This window comes from Micrasema longulum, unplaced genomic scaffold (genome assembly GCF_059751315.1).
Source record: "Micrasema longulum isolate JH-2025_06_02 unplaced genomic scaffold, ASM5975131v1 h1tg000581l, whole genome shotgun sequence".
Classification (NCBI taxonomy): domain Eukaryota; kingdom Metazoa; phylum Arthropoda; class Insecta; order Trichoptera; family Brachycentridae; genus Micrasema; species Micrasema longulum.
In genome coordinates, this window is record NW_028277777.1 from 139117 (window position 1) to 157578 (window position 18462).

Sequence of the window (18462 nt, forward strand, 5' to 3'; positions counted from 1 at the left end):
ATAAATATGTTTTAATGAATAATTTAAAAAATATTTAAATACAAATAAAAATTCAGAGAAAATTTTAACTAATAATATTCTACACCAAAATTCTTCACCCTCGCTATCAATATTCACAATAATTAGGAAAACCCCACCCCCTCCACCACACAATGCCTTGCCCCTTCCACCCGACCCAATTAGTGCCTTAGTACTTATCTCCGTATATATTTAGTTTAGTTTATATTTACACCTGATGATGGGTATTTCAGAATACCTAAAACTAGTTGTAATATATAAAACTCATACATGGTAAAAAATACAAAGTGTTTAATTTTATTACAATATTTGAGTTTGTCCAAATGTTTGTCGACAAAAAGCTGTACAGTGACCACTCAAACCAGCCAATGACAGGTTATAAGCCCTGTAAATGCCTAGACTTCCATATTCCTTTCTTTAATGTATTCTCCATCCCAGTTGTAATTTGTTAATAATGACTCCCGAGGGAGTGAAATCCAGTCTTTTGTTTACAAACATTTCGACAAACTCAAATATTGTAATAAAACCAACTGGTCCAAGAAGAAGTTTAAAAATTGTAAAATTGTTTTCAGAGGTTGCCTAATACGTGAAATAATTCAATCAGATTAATCTCTTTATAACAATAAAGGTTACAGCTTCACTAAAATCGACAAATGGAAGAATTGAAGAAATATGGATGTTCACACATAGGCAAAATGGTGAATGTTACACGGTGTGTAAAGTGGCCACCTAAACCTGCCAATGACAGGTCATAAGCCCTGTAAATTCCTAGATTTCCGTATTCCCTTTTTTAAGGTATTCTCCACCCCTGTTGTAATTTGTCAAAATGTTTCATTTAAAATAATTACAAAATGTTTCTTTACCAAGTCAATGCTGAAACAATAAAAAATACGTTTTTATTAATATGAAGGTCATAAAAAAAGAATGAGGACAATAATGAACAATTTACGGTGTAAATCAATTTGTTCATATTACTTACTGAATTTTCAAAATTAGACGCGAGCTAGCATTATTGATTTTTATAGATATTTTATGTGTGAAATTGAAATACGTATGTAATTAGATGCATACCTACTATTAAGATTGCTCTTTTGTAAGTTAATTGTTATGTGTTTTTACCGTTTCAACTAAAATGTTTTGTGTAAAGAATTTTATCACAAAACAGTAAATAATTTTTGACACTCACTTATTCGCATTTCACTATTCTTAGGTTGCAATCCTGAAAAATGAAATCTAGCGGAGATAAGTCAGCCTCGTAATGTAATGGTTGGCGAGTTCACCTACCATGCTTGAGGTCCTAAATTCACCCCTAGCATGGTGGACATGATATGTTAACTTTAAAGGTGGTTCTACTCTGCAATATTTCATTGTTTCTAGACTAGCAAGTGGCTGAAGCGTAATACTGATCAAAATACGATGCAGTTGATGTACCAACGTAGTGTCATATACACAACTAGGTGTGGATAGGTAAATTAAAATGATTTATCACTATTTATATTTATATTTGTTACAGGTGTAATATTTTTATTTTTTTATAAATACTGTTTACTATTGCTTACTTTTTTTGTGTTTTTGTTATTTTTAAAATTATGCTATTTTTGTGTTATTTTCTTCGCTGGTTTTATTTTAATTCTGTTAAAGGTTCATGAAACCGTAAATAAATCAAAATAAGTCCATCGGTCAAATTACCAAATATTTGCTTTCATACAAACAAATTTCAAAACAACACAGCATATTGAAATATAAATGGTATACATACGTACTGCTTGCGAGAACACCTTGCCTGACCGTAAAATTTATATAATTTATAAAGCTCGTATAAAAATGCATTTTTCGTAAGAACTGGTTTGTTTGAAGAGGTAAAAGATGTCCCTAAAGAATGATGTTGTCCCACGCCGCGCAGTGAATGAAAATTTTAAGGTATGTTGTCTGTAGTAGACCACCAGCCATGCTTGGTTTGTGCACTTACACACTTGTTCGAATTAAAGCGAACGTTTAACGTTTCTTTATTTTTTCAAGATGGCGACACTGCCGGAGATGATTTTGGCAGCTATTTCTATACTAATCACATAACCTGTAATGGTTTTGTTTTTTGCATTTAAGTTTTTGTCAATGTCGATCGTTTTGCCGGTCTTTTGTAGGTTTGTGAGATGTATTTAGCTTATCAGAAACATGTTTGTCCAGGAAATTGAAAAAAATTGGATTTAATCAGTAAGCAAACCAATCTTCCAGCACGATTTAGCACCATGTCGAAGATGTTGAACTATTTCAAGAATTAAAGGGTGAATCTTCTATATTAGTCTGAATTGGCCATACAATTTGCCAAACTCATAGTGAAGAGAGCAATGCAAGCAGTAGAGGTTAATTTAATTATAATTGTGGTTTATTAGAATAAACATAATTTTTTATTTGAATTTAATTTATTGAAGTTATCAAAAAAAATGTGTCAACAAAACCGAAAGAAAAACCCTTGGTCTTTCAAACGATTTTCAAGTATGAGGAGAGTGCTTTCTACACTAGATTGGCCTGAAAAATATGCCAAATATCAATCCCAATGCAAGATTGCTTTATAGTGATTGTACTACAAATATTAAAATAATCTGAGCTGTCATTCAGGTATGGTTTCAAGTCATCAAACTAAAAAATGAACAAATAAGTCATTCAAGTCATGGGAGACGTACCTATGCATGCCCTTATTGAATACCATAGAAATATATTATACGAACAGATTTTACCTATAGTACTGCACATTTGTTTTTCCTTTCACAAACTATATTTAACATATGTTTCGTCTGCCTGTATTCACGTTAATATGCACAGTACCTAAAGTATATACAAGTATATACGGGTATGTACCAACTACTTTAGTACTATGCCTGTACTTTCAAGTACTACAATGTATCGATATAAATGAGACAAGTTATCGATACTTAGTACTCACACCATGAAAGAAACACCCTCCATTATAATTTTTTAAATTTTATCTAACTTAATAACTTAAACAACACAATACAGTACAACTTTCAACATTTTTATAAAAAGCGCGTTTATCAATTTTTACTAACATAAATAAATAAATTAATTACATATACGAGTATATTGAGTTTTTCTACTGACATTTCTTGGTGGAGGTGGATTTTAATTATAATAATAAAAATACGTGTATAGTTTTATTCCACTTGACCAGTATGACGATGTCGGTCACGACGAAACCCGGTCACTGGTAAAAAATTGTAAATAAAAGTGGAATAAAACTATACACGTATTTTTATTATTATAATTAATTACATATTGTTAATTGCGTACGTTGTAAAAATAATATACAATTGTGTATGGCAAATCCAAGGGATTTTTGTCAAATATCAAATCGGGAAATTTACTGCACTGAAAATATACAGGTCAATGTTAGAAATACATAACAAAAACAAAATGTTGAAACAAGCTTTGCGTATATGAGGTATCAAATTCAATTCCAGGCGTGGTCGATAAAACAGCACTACAATAGGCCAAGAGGTCCAACAGTACGTAGTTATTCAGAAGGCAGTAATCCGTAGAAAAATGTAACTGAAAAAATAGCACTTTTGTGAAAAGAGTAAATAATTAAATCTACACAACAGTTGGAATGTTTTTTAGTTTGACAAATGATAAATATACAAATTTCCTTTTTTTTATACAAAAAATATTTTAACTACGTATTTGACCAGTTTTAATATTTTATTTAATCTGGCTGACCACACAACCTAAGATATTCATTTTGCAGAAAACAGCCAGCCCTAGTAAACTCTGATGTATGTTGTCTCATTATGTATTGAACATGTTATTTTATATTTATCTTAGGGTACTATTTTGTGATAAAATTTTGGCGATTTTCTAAAGTCTGGCTGACCACAGAACCCAAAATATGCATGTTGCAGAAAACAGCCAGATTTTATACTTAATGACACCTCATTCAAACCTCGAATGTATATGGTGACATTCTGTATTAAATCATTTTTTATTAAGTAATTTTAAATTAATTAATTTATAAAATTCAAATACTTATGTTTTGATTCACTTTAATTTATTTAAGAGATCTTGATTTCTTGAGGCATTAATTTTCCCATCAGCATCTATACTTTAAAAAATTTCTAGTGCTGTAGTGTTTTCTGCTAATTGAAAAATGTCGTTTTTGTGATCTAGATTATTTTCAGATTGTGATTATTACCGTTTTTTTTGTATGAAAGAGGCCTGGCGGTTTTTTAGCAGAACATAGAATTGATATTTCTGCACCCGACAATGCCAATATCTATTTTTTTTATTGTAGACTGGCTACTTTCTGAATTACAGCTCAGAACACCCAGACTTGAGAAAAATCACATTTAATTTTGTATTCTCTACTGGAATCAAATTCGGAACCGTTTTTACCACTACTATTTCATAAATCAATCTAGATGCTTTGCAATTTGCATATGTACGAGAGGATAATTTATCAAAATAATTCATAAAACCAGTTGAAAATTAGAAAATCTATAAAGTTAGTGTATTACTTAAATTATTTTCTGAGCGAAAAAAACATTAAACGTTCTTTCCCAAACACTTCGAAAGCATAGCTTATTATAATTCAATTTTATACCTAATCGACATAAAAACATTGTGAGTTTGATTTCTTTAATACTATGTTCACATGAAATGTTTACGAGCCGGCCGCGGCGGCGGCGTGCGTAATGTATTCGTGGCGGAAGAATTGAACAGAATGCAATGATATTATAATAAGCTTATTATGATATTGTCGTTTTTCGTAGCAGACTCCAAACGGAAACTTCGGCGCGCTGTCGACCCTGTCAGAAGACGACCTTTCTTCGTGACGACACTATAATGCGACGCCCGCCGTGAACTGTGCCGAGTATTATAATATCGAGTACCTACCGAGTACTGGGAATGAATGCACTAGTAGTACTTGCTGCAATATGTGGCCAAGAAACGAAGCTTTTGTTTGGTTGCATTAAAATTGTAACACTTATGTATGGGAGTAAAACATGGAACATGGAAGATTGAACGCGGTCGAAATACACTATCTTAGACAAATTTGTAGGAAATCTCTTCACATACAAAATGTTTTTGTTCTTTGTACATGTTAGGTATTTAAAGATATCGCGTGTATTCAAATAGTCTACTTTGAATTTATTCGCAGTTTGCTCGTGTATACCTCTTCTGTTTGATCTCTACAAAATGTCTCACACAAAGAAAAGTTCGAGAAAATTATATGGACATTTCTTCGACATCTTAACTGGAGATGCAGGTATACCGATCCAAATTATATTTCTTCATGCAAAAAGCACTTGCTAAGTTTATATGATCGCCGTCTTCTATTAGACATGTGGGTCCTTTATGACATACTTAGTGGACGCCTTGATGGGCTGGCTCTAATGTCAAAGTTATCATTCAATGCCCCTGGCTACCGCACAGCGCTCTCTATTTCATGTGCCAGCAGTTCGCACGAAATATGCCCAGAACTCTCCACTTATACGTTTAGCTCATGAGTATAATTTGAACGTTCCCCTTTTTGATTCCCTTGATTGTAATAAATTAACGTTTAAAATGCTCATTTTAAAATACACTTTTTTTTAATACCTAGTAGTTTTTCCATTTTATATCTTTTTGACACTTGTGCAATAAAATAGACACACATGTCCACCCTCATTCTATTATAACACCCACTCACCCAGCCTCTTACGCACTTACACTCTCAGTGTAAGTGCGTAAGAGCGTTACGTTAGCGTTACAATCAGCGTTACAATCAGCGTTACGATTTTTCAAAGTGTTATATTTTCAAATTACTCCGCGTGTAACGACTCAAGTAATCTTCCCCTTCTTCTCGATGAGTTCTGCTGATTGGTCAGTTGACCTAGTGATAAGTGGAAATTATCACAACTCTCTTATCATTGGTTGATTCGGAAGAACGAGTGACGTCATCCAAAGTAGTTCGTTTTATTAAAATCATTTTGTCTAATTTTGTTAATTTCTAATTTTCCGTAGGGCTGAATTTCCTTATTGGGCTGTGAAGTTTCTCAAAAGTGCATAAAAAATTAATAAACATACCTTATGATAAAAATTAATTACATTAAAACGTCACACGTTCTGGTCAACAGCTGTTTAGAATAGCCAATTAATTATGTACTGTGATAGATTAGCGGTTTCCAGTAAACCTTGTTTAGCATGTTTTGGTTACCTTTTTAAATGTCTGCTCAATTCACCGACGACAACTCGTGACGTTACGGGCAGAGTAATTTAAAAATAACAAAGCTTTAAAAAAATATTCATAAAAAAAAATATAATAAAAAACGGCTGAACTTCTTCATTTCATGTCTACTGAGAGCAACAAAAATTAATTACCGGAATTGGCATCAAAGTAAAAATTAAAAATATTCACAAATAAATGTAAGAAATGCAAAATTAATGATTCCTAAATTTAATAATTACTGTGGCAAACTATCATTTTTAGTTACTATATCCAGAACCATCCATAGTTCATTTAGGTATCTAGCGCCCTTGAGGTGATTTTCCCAAAATGGCGCCATATAAATTATCCAAACATTAATTAATTAGCTGTGAGGATACCAGAGAGTTGAGTGACGATAGTACCCTATGCACATAAATAAGGGTGCGCAACACGTCACTCGCCCTTCTCTGCCTCCAGCATTTCTGTTTACAACTTGTTCGCGTCTCTTTTTTAAATTTAATCATGAACCCACCGCATACTTCGTGTGATTGTAATGAGAAATTTCAGTGTTTTTTTATTATAAATTATTAATCTAAGCTAAATTTCTTTTTTCAATTTTTATATATCTTATTATCAGCGCTATGATTTTTTAAAGTTTTGCATTTCTGAAATAACTCCGCGTGTGACGTCAGAGATTCTCTTCCGATTATTCTCGATCAGTTCTGCACATTGGTCCATTGGCGGCAAGCAAACCGGAATTCTTCCATAACTCTCTTATCATTGTTTAATTCATATGAACCAGTGACGTCGTCTAACGTGTTCGCTTTTATTGAAATATGTACTTTTTTTCGTACATTTTCAGGAAACTTTGCCGTACAATTTAATGTTCCAATTTTTACATTTATTGTATCCAATCTCCCGCAGGCTGAAGTTTTTCATTTTAAGTAACATTTTTTTTTTTTCTTGGGGTCGAAACATAAATTATAGGAGTTTGTCAAAAGTAATTTTTTCATTTCTTTACGTATTTCAACCAAGCTGGTAAGTCTCTATTTTAGAGACTTGCCAGCAGGTGGGAAAGAGGAGATATGGAAGGACGTAATGAAAATACGCAACGCGTAGACCGATTGGAGAAAATAACCTTACTCGGATTTTTTCTTTGCAATTGGTGGAAATCGAAACCGGGACGCCAGTTTTACAGTTGGTCATCTAACCGACTGCGTCACGCCTGTCTTTATATGGTCTTTATAATATTGACAATAGATTAATTATTATTGTAAATGATAGTTAAAGGAATCCACTTACAAGCATGTATATAGTTTGTGGAATCTAAATATTATACTCAATAATTTTGTTGTATTTTTGTATATAACGCCACACTGAAACAGAAATAAAAGTGTGAAACTGATCAAATTTTCTTTACTGAATAATAAATGATCGTGGCACTCTACATCTTTATGTAAATGTGCTCTAAAACATTGACATTGGTACTAGTAGAACTGTGTGTTTTTCTCTTTTCCAGTGAGTGGCTACCAATGGTAAAATGGGCTGGGGTGGTTGTACGGCGTCTATCATGAACCCTTAAATAGATATACGAAAATTCATACTTAGAGTGATGCTTCGATGTCCCCAACGTTTACATCTGTGTCATTTTTTCAATCTATGAAGGTAATGGACATTAGACCTTTTTTAAGAGTCATTGACACGTCATTGACAGTCATTGGTCATGCGGATACAAAAAAAGAAATCCAGCAGAATTCTCGTACGAGGTTTTCCTGTAATTTGATTTTTTTAATACCAAAAACATGTACGACTTTTGCTCAGAAAAAAATATCTTCGTGGCCCCAAGAGTGTTCAAAGTCCTGAATGAACATATTAAGTTCTCCAAAACGAAAGTAATTGTCAGAAGAAATGTACAAGTTTGAATGTTAGAATAGACCATAGCAAGAGACTGCTGCGAGACGTTGCATAGATTTATATACTATTAAGCTTGTTCGAATGTTTATTATTATAAAATTAATGTTTATGTAATGATTTTTATTTTTAGTATTCTTTAATAATGCTCATGCTTCCACTTTTCATTATGTTGTATCCCAACTCAACACAGAGCTCTTGGCCTCATAGAGTTATGGATACATTTTTTTTTAAATAAGTATATTTATATAAATAATAAATAAATAAAAAAGCAATAAGTGGATTTGCATCTCTACATATACATAGGTTAATATATATATAAACGTATAAAAATTGATGATGAGTACGTGCGATAATTAATAATTAATTAGCCGTTTCACCCAGCCAAACAATGACTAAGTTTCTTGGCCGTAACGGACCCGGCAGTTTTCGGGTCCCAAAATGCCATCATCCGGGATCCTCTATTACCACTGGCAAATGGCGGACACAAAGCTCGCCGCGTGTAGACTTCAGACATGTGTAAAGTGTACTGTGTACTGACCGCGCCGATTGCGATATGAAGCATTCGAAAACTGGATTTTTTCCCACGTTTTAAACCGCTTATGTATTGATAGTGCACTTAACAGCCTACACGTGTATCGCAAATATTAAGTTTGTGCGTTTTCCTGATGTCAAGTGCACAAATTGCATTCATGTTTGGCACAAATTTATTTCTCTGTATTGAAATCCATCATAACTTAAAAACTTAAAAAACATATATGTATTTATAAACATTTTTATCAATTGACCTGAATATTATAATTTTGGGGCCATTTTCAGTCGTAGATAAATAATCTTATCAAGGTATAAAATACTTAACAATATATTGGACTGTTCGTGTACCGAATTGCAGCACTAAAAAATGCAAATTAATCCGTTTTAATTAATTACCAAGTACTATGCCTTTTCAAAGTGTAAACCGTATCCAAAGAATCGGCATTTTGACATGCTGTTGATTTATTTAATGAAAATGTAATTTTAGTCAAATCTTTTTGTACAAAATTGTAATTCCTTTTATAGTTTTATTTGTGCATCTTTTCTTCTTTATTATAGAATTTACAGAATTTCTGTTTTATTTTTTCTTTCTATTTTCCTTTATGTTTATTTATGTTTTTAAAAGAGCTTTTTAGGGATATATTAGGACCAAAACTTTGTACATAATATCTAAGAATTTGCAAAACTACCCCTTTTATTAAAATCTTTTCATATCCCCTTTATTAACATCTGTAATACGCATATTATATTTTCTTGTATTTATTTATTATACGGGTGTTCTTTAAACCCTGTCACATCCAAAACCACGATGATCAGTATGAGCAAGAAGACTTATTGGCACATTAAAATATTTTTTTAGAACGAATAAAATTCAAAAAAATCTAATTTTAAAAATCAAATGGTTGCTTACTTCTGCGGGGGAGAAACGAGGAGGGAGGAGTCTTATACGCTGACAACGGCCGCGCTCCTCTCGCTTCTCCTTTGCAGAAGTAAGCAATTATTTGTTTTATTTTCCAAAATTTTCTTTGCTCTTTTTTTAAATGTGCTAATACATCTTCTTGCCCATACTAATCATCGTGGTTTCAGATGTGACAGGGTTTAAAGAACATCCTGTATATATAAATACATATCTGTTTTTTTTGTAAGATGTTTTGTAAATAAATAAATAAATAACGAGGGAGTGATTACTATAACACTGCTTCAGTTAATAGTGAAATCTGAATAGGCATATTTCCATCATGTAATATTTTTAATCACGTAAGTAGCTTGATTTAAAAATTAAATAAAATAAAACATACTATGAATATTTAAAGCATTAACTTTGTCGTCAAATATTTTACTAAATGTTATTTAATATTTGTGTATAACCACTTACCGACTTTTCTATGTCTACCGGTTTCGAGACGTATCCGTCTCTTCGTCAGGACACCAATTAAACCAACATGCAAAACCCACTATACACCTTCGCCATAGTTGTTGCACAAAAATATAAAACCAACACGACATGCATTTTAATAAGTACATGCACTGATTGGGAAAAACATGCACTGATTGGGACAAAGATGCACTGATTAATTTATGAAAATATTCTGTTGTTTGAGAAATAATGAAAAAAGTAGAGGGGATGGAGGAAGGAGGTAAGCTTAATTGGTTTAATAGGGTAACCATTACAGTTTAATTGGTGTCCTGATGAAGAGACGGGTACATCTCGAAACCGGTAGACATAGAAAAGTCGGTAAGTAGTTATATATAAATATTTAATAACATTTAGTAAAAGATTGCTATGAGTCTCCCAAAACACATATCGTGAAAATACAAATATTAAAATGAATTATGGTCGAAACAATACACAGGCAGACGACAATACATAAAACTATTTTATGACTGAAATAAAATGAATCTACCGTGATATATGCAAAAGGGCTCGTGAATTTGCACGCCTGTTATACCCTCGGGTTATCACGGGTCGCGATCAGTAGGTCGAGTACGGCAACTATGCGAATTTTCACATTACTTCTGCCACCCACCTCTCATTTTTCACATAAGATGGAGGGATAACACACGAAGTACACCTCCCCTCCCCTAATCAAACACACTTAACCTCGATTAAAGTGTTACATTCTTCATATTTGATACAAAATAACTATCATTTTAATTTAATGATTCAACCTGCCCGTGGTACCTTGGCTCGCGTTTAGCTACCAAGGTCTGTTTTCTGACGTGAGGTCCCGGTTTGATTCCTGATAAATTCAACATGGAACGTTAGTCTTGTTCTGGAATGCGAACAAACCTGAGAATTTTTTCTTCTTGAGGGGATGTTCAGTGCCAGAGAAATTTAATAAATAGGTATTTAAACGTAGTTTTTCTGTCACTCTCTCGCAGTCACCTCGCGGATTCATCAATTCTATAAAACGGACCTTAACCATACAACCTGATACTGTGTGTTTGGAAATCTGATAAACCATCAGTATTGAAAAAAAGAATAACAATTTGGTTGACAGACATTGGAAGTAAGGAATCTGAGAATTTATTGAGGATAGTAATCTAAATATTATGCTATCTCATTGAATCATTTATAAATTTATCGTATTTTTGTATGTGCATATATATGTATATATATGTATACGTATGTATGTAGTATGTATTTGTGCATATATATATATATATATAAACATATATATATTTAATTTTATTATTACATTTAACGTAAACTGCACTTAAAATCTAAACATCGTTAATCGACGTTTAAAAAACATCTCAATTTATTTCCAAAGAAGTAACATTTTTAGGCCATCTTCGTGTGACCCAATAAAAAAATTATTATTGTAACTAAAACACGAATTTTCACACAATTTTTTCGCTTAGCATAATTTAAAAAAAACTAATGATGTCATTTTGCTAAAACACGTATTTTTTGTAAAGAGTTGTAAGAAAAATCTTCAATAGAAAATATTCAATAATTTAAACACAGATAAGTAAAATATTTAACTTGTTTAGAAATATGAACATCAATTTACCATGAAAGTCATTATTTTAATTCCACGATTACAAGAAAAGGCCATAAACAACAAAGAAATATAAATTACATTCCACACCCATTGTTTGTAGACATTGCGGTTTAGAAGCATTACGCTACACGGAAGTAAAAAACTAGTAGGTTTTTTATATCGAAACGGATTATTATAATGAATCACACAATATAAATCACCGGCATCAATTTATATTCATTTATTGAGTGTCATAAAAGTACCAGTTGATGGAGCCTGCCGATAGCCGAAGCAGTCGTAAAATTTTTGCATAACCGAAATGGCGTACAATAATGTTCCCCGTCACGATTCTTGTTCCATGGGTACTGAGTAGTGATGCGAATAATTCATATTAACAACCGAACACTTCGGTTAGTCAAAAACCGAATACCTCATTTTTTTACGTTATACCCGAGACCACCTACTTTGGCTTATTTACAGAGCGCAGTTTTCGAGAAAAATCGTCTCCCGTATTATTAGTCTTACTATTATATTTCTGGTCCAGGTACAATGAAACAGTTCAGTTTTAGAGCCGAAGATAATACACTAAAAATATATTTAAAAGTAAATTATCCTTCGTGTTGACCTTATCGGAAATTTAAACCCGAGATCTTGCGTATGTAAATTATTTATTTATTTTATTTGGAAATTATTTATTTATTTTATCTAAAAATTATTAGCCAAAAAAATGTTGAAAAGGGGTAGTATCTAGTCACTATACTCACTGTGAAATATTCACCTTTGTCTCTATTTAGATTTTTACAAATAATGGGTTAAAATTCTGTATGTCTAATGTACTATTACACATATTTGGACGCACTCAAAATAAACTTTTTATTTGGAAGCAACTTCTATGTGATTTTCCATGTTAAATAATATAAGTACGTATTCGAAAGTAATCTCACTTTTTAAAATAATAGTGGATTACATATCTTACATATTTGTATCTAATAGAGGCCTAAATTTGGAAAATAATTAATAGTTGGACATTCGAAACGGCTGTAAAATCAAAAATATTTCAATAACAGACGTTTCCTAATTTAGTAATTGAAAATATCATTAAATGTGATATCTATTACCTACACTACTGAACTAGGCCCATATTACGATGGGAAGTTATGAGTAATATCATTTTTTTTTTCTTTTTTATTTACATTAATAATAATTTTTACGCTAAATATTATGGCTATTTTTTTTTATTTTTACAGTAAATAAAATCCCACCAAGCTGCTTTCTGTGATTTGCTGGTCTGATGTTAATATAATGTTTAACTGTCTATAAAGTTTAATTGTATTTTCCATATGAAAAATGTAATATTCATATAAAATTGTTTAATGAATATGTTCAACCACAAGTTGCTGATGAAAATACATGAAATTTTTATGCAAATATACCCATTTCCGTAGATAAATTTTTATATTAATTTTTTAAAAAATAAGATAACCATATAATCTCCTATTATATTCGAGGCCCTGGACGTAAAACACTAAACACGCGCTAGCGGGTGATGTATTTTAGTTGCTTTTTTTTATTTGGTAAGATTTAAAATATTTAGTATTTGTATATTTTTAAACATAACAAAGGAATAGTCATGTTTTGAAACCGGTCGGCATATTAAATTAATTTAATGATTTCACATAAAATTAAATAAAGCGTTATTCGATTATTATTTCATTAAATGAGAAACATTTACCGTTTCAATGATTTTCCCGAGCATTTTAATTTTCAACTAGTAAATAACAACTGTGCTTGAAAATAGGAACAAAGTTCTGGTAGATTGTGAGTCTGCGACACAACCACGGTCTAAAAAACCACAACCCGATGTACCTATTTTATAACCGATTATGAATTATTCGATTCTGAAATTATCCGCTGCGTACCTCGCTAGTACCGAGTTATTGAATGATCGCCGGCTAACGGCTCTACCCTGTCACATGCTCGGAATAAAAACTAGGTTATCACTATCAACACAAAACTACTTTGGTCTCTTTGACACGTTGAACAAAGAAGATAATGACCCGCACACAGGACCGGCTGTGGCTGCGGGTGACAGTTCGATTACTTAATATAGGTTAAAATGTAATTCACCACTGTAATTGGGCCTCCTGGCCTGTTGTGGTGCAAAAATAAAATAAAATAAAATAAAATAAAAAAATGGTTTCCTTATAATTATTATTCTAAAAAATAAGTGTCAGTGCTTTATAAGCTACTGACGTCAGTCACTGCGACCTGTGAAGATCTGTTGTGACGGGTCCCCGTAAATTAGTTCTCGCCCTCCAAGCCCAGGGGTGCTATTCTGAACCACTCTCGCGGCACGAGAAAACTTTTGAGAGCTTTTGGAATACCAAGGGACCGTATTTAATTGGGAAGTATAAATTTATCTTCAATTTTATCTAAAAAGTTAAATTAAGATTTCTGTATGAAGAATGAAATATGTTTACATTTTTTTTTTCAAAACATGTTCAATTGAACGCAGTTTTGCAGAAAGCATCCAGCCATAGAAAAGTGAAACTGAGATTAAAGCACCTTAGTGAAATGGGTGAATAAACAAATATACACAACAGTTGGAATGTTTTTGACTTTAACAAATGATAAACGATGAATGTAGTAGTTTTTTTATAATATAAACAATTCGTTAAGATTTTTCTAGTGCTGTGGGTGTTTTCTGCAAATTGAGAAATACCGTTTTTGTGATAGAAACCATTTTCAAAAGGTAATTCAAACCATTTTTTGTATGAAAATGGTCTTGCCGTTTATAGCAGGACATAGAATCGTCCTTACTGCACCCGATAACATCAATATCTATTTTTTTCAAAATTGTGGACTGGCTGCTTTCTGCATAACTACTTTTAATTATAGGTTACTGACGAAGATACTAGATTTCATACAAATACACATATTTTCGTCCATAAATATCGACATTACATTATACCATCTCGGTATGTACCGATGAAACCATTTGTAATCGCGACCCAGGTCTTCAAGAGGATACGCGATGCCAGACAATTTTGATGAATGGATATTTGAACGTTGGCTATCGCTTTCTCGCAAATGCTTCCCCGATACTGTGTGAAATAGACAACTACACTAATATTGCCCAAGAAAAATCGACAAAATAGAGGTTTTCTGTCCCGTTTTCCGCGCCCCAAAACTGAACCAATTAAAAAAAAAAGGAAGAGTACCATAGTGAATTTTTTGTGTTAATACCAGATTCTTAAAGTATTTGGCTATAAAGTAAGGGGCATGTTTAACCTGAGAATGTTTACACGGCTCGCTGGCTACTAAAGGGATACTTACTGTACTAATTACCAACGTAATAACTACACGATAAAAAAAAACATTAAATTTATCGAAAAGCTGAACAGAATCGCTTTAAATATGAAATTATCATCATAATCCCCTTTTTAGCGCCCAGTGGTGCATAGGGCACTGCATCTGCAAACTAAATGCAGCGCATTTCGATTATCTGTTACATGAAGGTATTGTGATCACCCTTACACTTCAGGTGCCAGTCCAGGATCATAAAATATTGCATGAGACAGTCATCAGGTCAGAAATACTATATTTAGAAAATTCTATTTAACGCAATGAACTATATTCGTCATCTACCTGAATAAAATTAGTAACTAATTAATTAATCGTGTCTTGATGTCCCTTATGTTTGTCAATGCTTCTTTTATTCATTTTCAATGTTTTTAACTGTTTTTATATTGTAATATTTATCTCTATGAATGGTTAAAATGGACAATGTCCGTAAATAAATAAATAAATAAATTAGCATACAGTAAAAAATATATAAAAAATATCTGAAATCTGAAATCTAAATAGAATCGCATCAAATGTGAAAATTTGACATTCATTTGACCAGCTTCTAAAGCTCCAAACACTAAAATTCATTATTTAAACTACATTTGTATGGATTTTACAATGTTATCAAAGATAGATAGACCGTGGTGGTACACGGTAAAATTAAGGTGGATCGATTTGTAATATATTTTTATTGATTAATTGGCTACTCTCATGTAAAAACTTTGCAAAAGAAATTCGAGCGGAAATTAGTCGACTAAATAGTGTACATGTTAGTGCGTTTGCTTGCCATAAATATAAACAAATTGTAATTATGGAACGAAAACCAAATTAATAAAATTTTACCACTGAGGATTTTACGACTGTCTGAAATGGGCCAATGGGAGCGTGATTAATTCCATCAATTTATTTTATGTTTACGTAAAACTTTTAACCTTAAAAAAAACATTTTAACAGCAACGGCTGTATAACTGCCCTTGCTTATCCTAAGCAAATTTTCAACATCAGGTTTCATTAATAATTCGCTCTACAATAAGGACAACCTAAAAAGATGTCAAATAAATAATTAAATTATGCAATTTATTCAGTAGATCCTAGTCAACTCGACTAATATTCATCATTCATTAAACACCTTTTTACACCGAATGGTGCATATGTGCATACGGGGTTTACCAATTGCAGTTTATGTAGATAATTTGTATTACATGAAGGTAAAATGATCAGTCTTATGCTTCAGGTGCCAGTCCAGGGACTATGAAATATTCTGCTGTATAAACACCTTTTAAATAAATACATGTACCATGCTGGTAACGGAACTGAGACCTCTTGCTGGGTAGGCAAACGCGCTGATCATTCGACTACGAGCCCGTAAAAATCTAATTTACTTACTCAAAATAAACAATAATATCAACAAAAACTGTGTGTTTATTTTGAAGGATAAAAATGTGTAAAAAATCTCAAAGTAATAACGCGCTACCGCTATAAAAATAAAAATCATTCTAGGATTATTAATCACGAAGTTAGCCATACAGTTAAACTATATATCGTAGGTACTCAGGTCGAGAATCGAAAGCATAGTAACGTAACCGTCCGTTACAAGTCTGTTGTTAAACCAAAAATTTGCAACGCTTTTGTTATATGCAATAGATCGAAATGGCAGCTCAAAAACTGTGATCATTACATAAACATAATCAATTTTTATCGATGTAATACAATTAAAATATTCCTATTACCGACAACATGTTTTATTGTAATAGGTTTATATATGACTATGATTATAAACATATTATTTATATTGTATATATATATATATATATATATATATATATATACTATGACTATAGCCGCATTACCTTTATCAGTGTAATAGATTTCATTTGAATTTTTTATAATAGCACAACAAAAATAATGATTAATTGGATTAGGTTTAGCATTGTTCTACATCTATTGACACTTAAGTTGTTAGTAATTTTTAAAATATTTATCCGAAATTGATTATTGGTATATTCGTTCTAAAAAATATATTACATTATTTTTAATTAAAGATTGCGGACCTGTTTAAGTAGTTGGTGATATCACGATGCAGCCGTGATATATAGACTTTAATACATCATGATAGTTCTGACACTAATGATCGCCGAAAGAACTCTGAAATCTATATCGTTAATAAACCCCCTTGCATATACTTACTACTTACTGCCTTCTAGTAACCTAACCTCATTTTAATATTAAAGACAAGAGAAGTTAATAAGGATAAAACAGTCGCTCAAATACATACCGACTGATCGGAAATTACCGTTATATTGAATTAATGGACAATTGTACAAACGAGTATTAGAACATGAAAATAAAAAATGTTGACGAAGAGAGAAGAATTTATTCCTCAAAAAAATCATCCCGGCTTTTATCAATATCTATTTTTATTAATGAATAGCTCATTTTAAATTTTTTGCTTTGTTTAATTTTATTTATAAGCAATGCAATACATACAAACTAGACCAATCAATAAGATTTTAATGTTATAAGGAAATCGAACAAAATATGCGATGGAAAAATAAGGAAGATAGAGAAAACGAAAAAAGTTCTAAGAGGAAGTAAATATGAAATAATACCAAAAAAAACAAATGAAAAATTAAGTAAACTAACGTTTACAATTTTTCCCATTTAGTGTCAGTATCGCAATAATTATCACTATGAATATTAAGTTTCATTAAAAAAGCTAATCATACAATAATTATTGTTATATGGGGAGAGTACTCGATTGATATATTTTTTCTTACCCAGTTTTGATTCCTGTAGCAATCTCAAATAAAAAAAAATATCGGTTTTTAAATATAAATAAAATGAATATTATAAATTGTATTATATTGAACTTTAAACAATGATATCAAATAGGTTTGTTCTACCAGACACAGGCGCGAGACATGTTAGTTATCGTACATAGTGCCTTCGCAACTTTATCGTTATCGACTGTATGTTACCTTAATATGTAGATAGTTTATTCACATAAAAAATCAAATAATTATGTAACATCTTGTAATCAGTAAATATATTACCTGCATTGAAATAACATTAAATAATATTCCCTCACTTCAAACCTATGTACAAGAAGGTAAAAATTCAATTGGTTTGTGAAATATCCATGAAAACAAATTATTTTTTTTAATGACATTTACGTATCTAGGTATTTTAAAAATAATTGACGCATTGGCAATGAGATAAAAAGTAAGTTGAATGTATTATTTAGGTCAATAAATTGATATAACATACATTTAAAAATAATAAACCTATTTTCTACTTGATTACAATCATAATTGCTTGAGGTGGATATGAAAAATAACTCATTATCATAATTAATTAATCATTCTTAGTTCCAATTAAATTAGAATTAACTTACGGTTAAATAAAACAATATGTCGTAAAGATTGAGCTTTCAAAGAAGATAACCTCTGATATAATATTATGGTT

At 31.5% G+C, this 18462-nt stretch overlaps 1 protein-coding gene across 3 annotated transcripts in view; it reads left to right on the forward strand.

Moving 5' to 3' along the window:
• LOC148280414 (uncharacterized) overlaps window positions 1–18462 on the forward strand; it is a 51192-nt gene that overhangs the window by 23416 nt on the left and 9314 nt on the right. Inside the window, exon 1 of one of the 3 annotated variants that reach the window (XM_088228400.1) lies at window positions 1406–1485. The exons of the other annotated variants lie outside the window; for them this stretch is intronic. The gene's annotated coding sequence lies outside the window, so the exon portion shown is untranslated. Of the gene's footprint in view, window positions 1–1405; window positions 1486–18462 lie in introns of those variants that run through there. 3 annotated transcript variants of the gene reach the window in all.